Below are 7873 nucleotides of genomic sequence, written 5' to 3'. Positions count from 1 at the left end.
GGGAGCCGCTTGCCCTGCGATGCGGAACCCGGCGGCTCCAGCCTGTGAATTCAGCCTTGAATGCATCCCGCTTCTCGTTTAGCAAGCGCGGGGCGATCGGAGTGTTTTCTGAGTGTGGGGAGGGGGGTTTTTTGGCAGGACGTTGGTGAAGGGGACGTGCTTCCTGCGTGGAAAGCCCAGGTGGCTTTCAGGACCTCAAGCCCAGCTTGGGAGAGGGGGCTTCCCGAGGGACCCGGCCCCCATGCAGATGCCCTCGGGGTGGGGGTGACGCCCCGACGCCCCCTGGGCGGGCACCTGTGCCGACTTTGCTGGGAGGGGCCGGCAGTGTGCGTGTGACCCGCCCTCGCCCTTCATCGCGGTCCCCTCCACGCCGTGTTCCGGGGCTCTGGGACTTCCCGGCTCGTCCCTTCGCTGTCAGATGCCTCCTCACTCCAGAGAATCCCGCGCCACCCCTAATCCCCTGGTGACGTTGAACCCACTTCTGCTCCCTGTCCTCTCTGGCTTCTCAAAGTGTCGGTGAGCCGAGATGGGCACCGGGGAACCTGGGGCCTCCAGACTCCGCTGAGCTGCTCCTGGGTTCCCAGAGTGGGGGTGCGTGCTCTGGACAGAGGGAAACTTTGACAAGAGAGAAAGCCCCAGAAACCGGGCGAGATGGGTCCTGAGATACCATCCAGAGAGCAGAAGCCACGGATGCAATCTCAACACACAGAGGCTGCCAGTGTCCGGCCCAGGGCGCTGCAGCAGAGTCTCCACGCTCCTCTGTGTCTGCTGGGGACCTGCAGCCTTCTAGGCTCCTCCGGAAGGGGTTTCCTCACCGGCACCATGGGGTCCTCCCTGACGACCCCAGCACAGCGCTCTGTGTGACACCACATGTACGTGTGTTCTGGTCAGAGACGGAGCCACCGGGGGCAGAGATGAGGAGTCACCGGCTGTGAGTCGGATTCCTGACCCCCTAAACACCTCAGCTTCACCAGCTCATGTCCACGAGGACCCGGTTTCCAAGTGAGGTCCCATGCGCCCTGCTGGGGTTGTAACTGCAGCATAACTTACACGGGTGGAAGGACACAAAGCAAAACCCACCTCGGGCATCACTACGCGGTGAAGAGGTCACCTGCAAAAGTGACCGAGGTGCTGCCTGGCCCTCAGGGAGCACCGTGGACGTCTCTGTGTCTCTGTCCCTCGGACTCGTGTGTGGACGTCCTCTGGGCAGCTCTGACCTAGGCGCGGCTGGCATCTGGGTGGACCGCTCTGGCGTGGGTTCTGCCATGCAGTGTGGCTGCCCAGAGCCTTCCCCAGCCTCGTCCCGCTCAACACCACAGCTGGGACAGCCAAACACACATCTGCAGGCCGTGCCGTGCCTGGGCAGGCAGAGCTGCTGGGGCTGAGAAGCACCGTGTGCATACTTTTATTCTGGTGCCGCCGACCTGCCTTCTCGGCCTCACGAACCCTCCGCAGTGGCTCTCCACGTGCTTGCTTCCATAGCAGCGCGTCTCCCGCCTCTTCCGCTGGCCTGAGTGGCCACAAAAACCGAAGGGATGCCAGGTCCAGGCCGAGGCTTGGCACAGCAGGAGGCTCCTGTGGCTCCCAGGGCAGCCCTGCTCAGTAGCCCCCAACACCCCCTTTCTCAGAGCTGTAGATTTAGCTTTGCTGACCACTTGGCTGCAAAAAAAACAAAACAAAATACCCACCCTGACTGTAGCCCTGCGGAAGTTTGGAAACCTTGCTCAGACTCTTGGCCTCCCCTCTGAACCCCTGCGATACCATCTGCTCCCTTGGGTGGTCAAGGGTGCGCAACCAGGACATGAGGTCCTAGGGCCCCAGGCTTGGAAAACCCGTCTTCCCAGCCCTAGTGCACCCTGGGAGCCCGTCTTGTACTGACAGATTGCACGGGACTCAAACAGACCAGGACCCCGAGCCTTGGGGTCCCTGGGTGAGGACAGATTCCTGCCCAAGTCTTCTGCCAGGCAGCGGCCTCTTCTCAGCTGCTGGACCAGTCTGTAAGGGAGCAGAATCATGAGAGGTACTGGCCGTCTTTCCCGTCTTGGCCTTTAGACTGGCTGACCGGCCTGGAGCCCTGCTTCACCCAGCACAGTTCAGCGGGAAGTTTGTGTGTGGACCGAACTCCAGCCGGCTTCTCTAAACATCTCTAACCTCCTAAGACAATAGCAAATCACTTGGATGGAAACAGGGAGTCAGAGAGAGCGAGTCCTGTCTGCCCACAGGTCTGTTCCGGACGGGTGCTGGGAACCAGGGAACTCAGCGGTCTGATGGTTCTGGGGATTTGGGTCACACCCCACATTTTGGCGCCCCTTTTCCATAGGACTTGATGTTTCAAAAACCGTGTCCAAGAAGGAGGTGAGCCGGGAAGACGGGACTCGTGGGTAGCCAGGGTGGCTCTCCATGACGGGCTGGGGGCCTCCCATGTGCAGGCAGGGAGCTTTGGAGGTGGGTCCCTCTGTCTGGGCTCAGATGGCCCCTTCTGCCCACCTCTTGACCTCTAGTCCCGCTGGGTGATTCCTCTCTGCTGGACATCCTGGCAGCCAGGGCCCGCAACTGGGAGAAGGGAGGAAGGGCACCCATGGCCCCAAGCAGGGACATGGCTTTGCTTCCTGCTGCATTGCCCCTGAGACGTCCCAGGGAGATGAACCGCTGGGCCTGTGTTATGGCTTCCTGTGTCCTCAACAGGTGGCCAGGACCCCGTGACCAGCCAGGCTGAGTTCGCCTCCCAGCATGGCCAGGCACTTCCTCCCTGAACCTCGGTGTCCTCCTCTGTAGAGTGGGGAGCAGCCCCTCTCCTGGGGCCAGCAAGACGGTACACAGGGAACAGTTGGATGGTGCCTTGTACTCGCTGTGCCTTAGGAGGGGGCCCCAGAGGCAGGGAGCCAAGAGGTTTGTTCAAGATGGAGCCTTAAAACATCCTTAACGGAGGCTGCCACAGGTTGCTAGACCCCAGCCCTCCAGCCACCCAGCTGTGTGCTCCATTCATCCCGGCCTGGGGGCAGGGGTCACCGGGTGGGGGGTGCTGGTCACCTCAGAACCTGCAGCCTGGGTTCTGGTAGCCATTGCACTCTGTGCATTGTGGGATCCAAATATAACATGAATGTTTACATTTAAAAATTTTTTACTACAGTAAAAGATACACAGCCAGGAACCCTCTCAGAACACTCCTGCTCCCTTGGAAAACACTTAGCCCGTCATTCTTGCCTGCTTCCTGCAGCAGCTCTGAAAGTCCTCTTTTGTGAGTATCTTTAGTCAAGGCTTCCTGAATCGACTCAAAATGTTTCTCTTTCATGGTCATTTTTACTTTGGGGAAGAGCCAGAAGTCACACAGTGCCAGCCAGATCCAGTGAATAGGTGGACGAGGACACAGCACCATATTTTTAATTGACAGAAATTTCTGCATATGTTCGATCGATGAGGGAGTGATTATAAAATACTGTGAATGTTTATATTTTAAAATGTATTACAATAAGGGACACATTACCATTAATCCCCCTCAAAATATCCTCCTAGTTTGTTTTTTTTTTAAACACACTTATCCCATCTTTCTGGGCAACAGATCTTTTACTGTGATAAGTTCGGAAAGTTAAACATTTACCATATCTTTCAGGCACCTGCACACCCACGCTGTGGGCTGCCCTGCTGAGTCCGGGGATCCAAGCAAAGGTGGGCCAGACCCCTGGACTCAGCCCTTCTCCCTGCCCGGCGCCCAGGATCTCAGGGCTCAGACCCTCCAGCAAGCTCCCTGCTGCTCCCAGGGGAACAAGAACCCAAGCGCTGTCTGTCCTTGCGGAGGTGAATGGACAGCACTCTTTTCACTCGGGAGGGAAACTGAGGCAGGGGTTATTTTCTGACTGGCATGCATTCACCTTGGGCCTGTCTAAGCTGGGCCCTCTGCTCAGTGCTGGCATGGGATTGGGTACAGGGCAGAGCAAGGCTCTGGAACTCACAGGACTTTGTTACTGCTGTGCCCTCCACAGAGACCAGTGCCCAGTGTCTCCCATTGGCCAGATCAAAACATAAACCCACAAACATCCCGGGCCTTTGACTCAGCTGGCAGAGGCAATGGGAGCCTGGTGACAGCGGCAGAAGAGCACAGGGTGGGGTCCACCGTTTGGGCAGAGGCTGTGTGCTCAGCGATGTGGAGAACAAGGACTGCACAGCCCAAAATGTCCAGACAGGGTCCCTCAGAGCCAGGGCCCCTGTGGGGAGCAGCAGACACATTTCTGGTTTGTCTCCTCTTTTGAAAGAAAATTTTGGTACTGGGGATGGATCCCAGAGCCTTTAAACTGAGCTACATTCCCAGCCCTTCTTTTAAAATTCCTGAGGCAGGACCACACTAAATCACTCGTTGCCCAGGCTGGGCTGGAACCTGTGATCTTAGTGTTGGTGCAGTTCATCTCCTTTATCGATCATCCCACTGGGAGGTCTGTGTCTGCACCTGTCCGACAGGCCCGAGGGGACGCAAAGGACAGGCGGGAGCTGGGCATGGTGGCGTGACTCAGCATCTGGCAGAGCCCTGTCCTGGTGGGGACCCCTGTAGCTGGGGCTGGGCTCAGCGTCCCCTCCGCATTTCAGGGCGTCCGAGTGATGTGTTGGTGACAGAGGCTGGCTGTGGGCTGCTCCCTGACCTGCCTGGGTGCTGTCCTCGGGTGCCTGGTGTTCCCCCGTTCCGTAGATGCCCAGCCAACCCCTGGAGAGTCCGGTCCAGCGGGCCCTGGCTCTTGCCTCCCGGGGACCAGCAGTGCCGGCCAGCGCCGCTAGGTGGCACCAGGGACCACACATGCGGAGCCTCTGAGACCCAGCTCACCAGGCTTCCGCTCCCCTTCCGGATGGAAACCCTCACCTGCCTTGTCTTCTAACACCCAAGTCAGACAGGGGTGGGGAGCGTCGTTAGGGAAAGAGAGGCGACCCCAGGGGCGCCCTCGCGGGTGGATGCCCAGGCTGAGCTGTGAAATCCCAAATCCGTCTTCGAAAAGGTTCTGAGCGTAGAGGAAAACACCGGGGAGATCTGTTTCATCTTTCGCAAGGTACTTTGAATTGTGGATTTTACTGGTACTTGCTTGGCATTCTGAGTTTGGGAAAGGAAAGGTGTTCATCCACTTAGTAAATTAAGACAAGTGAGAAGGAGTTATTTCTCCTCAGAAGTCTCTGGAGGGTGAGGGTGTATCAGGCTCCATGTGCTGGGTTGTGTTCAGTAACAAACAGCCCAAAGCAAAGTTCTGTAAAAATACAGGTCCCTAGTCCTCGGGAGGCTGAGACAGAAGGATCACAAGTGTGAGTACTGCCTAGCAACTTGGGGATCACTGCCACAAAAATGAAACCTAAAAAGGGCCAATGGAGTAGCTCATTGTCAAAGCCCTGGGTTCAAACCCCAGTACTGGAGGGGAAAAAATCAGATGTTTCTGCCTCAGGTAGTATTGCCGGTTGTCTGTCCTGCTGTGGCCTCTGTCCAGCGTCCATGCTCATGGAGCAACTGCCTGCTGGCTGCGGCACAGTGCACCCCACTCTGAAAACCTTGGGGTGGGACAGGCCCACCCCAGTTCTTTGGCCAGAGCGAGTCACGTGACAGCGCCTAACTTCACGCGGGTGGGAAAGGTGGTCCCGTCGGCCCCGGGCGGGAGGAGCTGGAGGACCCCACGCACCTGCAAGCAACCATCCCTGGGCTGACCGAGCTCACGCAGCAGGTACCCCAATCACCAGGGCGCCACCTCCAGAAAATCTTTCCAACACTGCCTTGGGGGGAGGTTTGCTGTACATATCTCTTTCCACCAGGTGGCAGCACAGGCCCTCTGCAAACTACAGCGCCGCCAGCCTGACATCCAGGAGGGCCTGGGGTTGCCCCACAGGGCTTTTTCTCTTACAAGTAAAGAAACTGAGTTCCAGAAGCAAACCTACTGGTTGTCACACAGGGCTGCGTGTCTCCAATATGCCCCCAATTCCCATGCAAATGCAAACACGTGTGTGCAAACACATATGTATGCGTACAGGTGCACACACGTGTGTACACAGGCATGCAGGCATGCGTGCCCCATTTCCTAATTCATGGCATCCTGCACAGTCAGTTTTGAGTCAGAGTAGGAGGAGCATGGTGGCTCCGTACGGGCAGACGATTCATGAACCTGAAGTCTGACATAGTGATACCAGGGCACGCTATCCTCGTGTCCACAACTGAGATGAGGAGAGCAAGGCCCAGGCAAGTCGTGTTCCCTGCCAGCTCTCCCAGGAACGGGGCCTGGCTGGAAGGGTCCCAGCCACCATCACCTGGTGGGAAGGCTCAGGCTGTAACAGAAGGGAAGATGGGTGGGACCTGGCTGAGGAGAGAACCAGGGGTGCGGAGGGGAACCACAGACTACAGGCCCCCTCCCTGGGCTGGAGGAGAGGCCCGTCAGCCCTCAGGCCCACTCGCTGGTCAGGGCTCTGGCTACGGTGCTCACAAATGCACCCCACACGCCCTTGGTTTCCCACTGCCTGGGTCCTGTCCCACACTGTCCTCTGGCGGCCTTAGAAGGGCCGGTGTGTGGGGAGTGTGACCAAGCGAGCTGCACTGGGAAGCCACCATGTGAGTGATCCTGGGACCCTCCGGGCAGCCCCTTGAAGAAGACAGCAACTCCGAGATGGGCCCAGGGGCCTTGGAAGAAACCCAGCTGAGATATGACCATGGGGCAGGGGCCTGAGGGGCAATCATGGGAGGGGGCCTCCAGGTCCTCTACAAAGTCCACACAGGATCCCGGAGGCCCCTGGAATGGACTCCTGACTGAGCACTCCCCTGCCACCAACACCAGCAGCAGCCGGCCCCTCACTGGGTCTCCCAGGAGACAGGAAGTGTGTGGACTCTGAGAACCCCAGACCCTCCTCTCCTGAGCCTTGGGGGCCCTGCTGAGGAACACAGAGCCACCTGGACTTTCCAGCCGTGCAGGACTGGTGCTACCTCTGTCCCCCGAGTCATGTCCTGCTCTTTCCTGGTGTCCTTGGAGCCAACCAGTCCAGGCCACTAAAGGACAGCCAGGGTTCCCACAGGAGATCTGCAGGCCAGCGGAGGGCCTCGCCCAGGCGGCTGCAAGAGATGCAAATCCTCCCTCCCAGCCTGGAGTTGTGAGATCAGACACCCACCCCGGGATGGGAGTGGGGCGTGGACACAGCCTCTGGTGATGCCACCCACATCAGAGACCCTGAGCCGGGCACGGGCGTGGTGGTGGACAGTTACAGCAGTCTTCCAAAGGAGGGCCCATACCCTGCCCACACTCGTGCAGTTCCCTGGCTGGCCGCAGTAAGAACCAGCCTGGGACCCATCTGGGCCTCCCAGGCTCAAGGGTGGACGGGGCGGGGCTTTGTGGGAGACACCCCAGCCGCTGCCCCCCAGGCGTCTCTCTGGGGCCCCCAGCTGCAGCTCTCCAGCTCCCCAGCTGCCCAGTGGCCCTCGTTGGACCCCAAGAGTTAAATGAGGTGGAGGGCTCCCTTGGAGTAGCAGCAGGGGACCCACATTTCAAGTCCTCCCCATGACACAGCACTCGCAGCCCCGCCCACCTCATCCTCTGTGGGAGACGAGCAGGGGGACTCGCTCAGGCCCTCTGCCCCATCTGGACAGTTGAACTGAAAGCTTCCACCCCTCAGTGGCCCATTTGCCCCTTAGAGGGTGATGCAGGAAATGTCTAGATTAGCAGGATGATCCCTGGGCTTTTTTTCAGTATTAATAATTGAACCTAGGGCTCAGTTTGCACTGAGTACATCCTCAGCCTTTTTTATTGTTTTTATTTTGAGAAGTTCTCACTAAATTGCTGAGTTGCCAAGGCTGGGCTTGAATTTGCAGAATCCTGTCTCAGCCTCCCAGAGGGCTGTGGTTACAGGAATGCACCCTTGTGACTGGCTTCTT

At 58.3% G+C, this 7873-nt stretch overlaps 1 protein-coding gene across 1 annotated transcript in view; it reads left to right on the top strand.

Annotated features, from left to right (window-relative positions):
* The window catches only part of Rbfox3 (RNA binding fox-1 homolog 3), a 287546-nt gene that overhangs the window by 54690 nt on the left and 224983 nt on the right, over positions 1-7873 (top strand). The window lies entirely within an intron of this gene.

Source organism: Fukomys damarensis, unplaced genomic scaffold (genome assembly GCF_012274545.1).
Source record: "Fukomys damarensis isolate Sample0158 unplaced genomic scaffold, DMR_v1.0_HiC HiC_scaffold_23, whole genome shotgun sequence".
In the NCBI taxonomy this organism is placed as follows: domain Eukaryota; kingdom Metazoa; phylum Chordata; class Mammalia; order Rodentia; family Bathyergidae; genus Fukomys; species Fukomys damarensis.
Note: the sequence above shows the minus strand (reverse complement) of the source record. Positions and strands in the feature narration are given on the sequence as shown.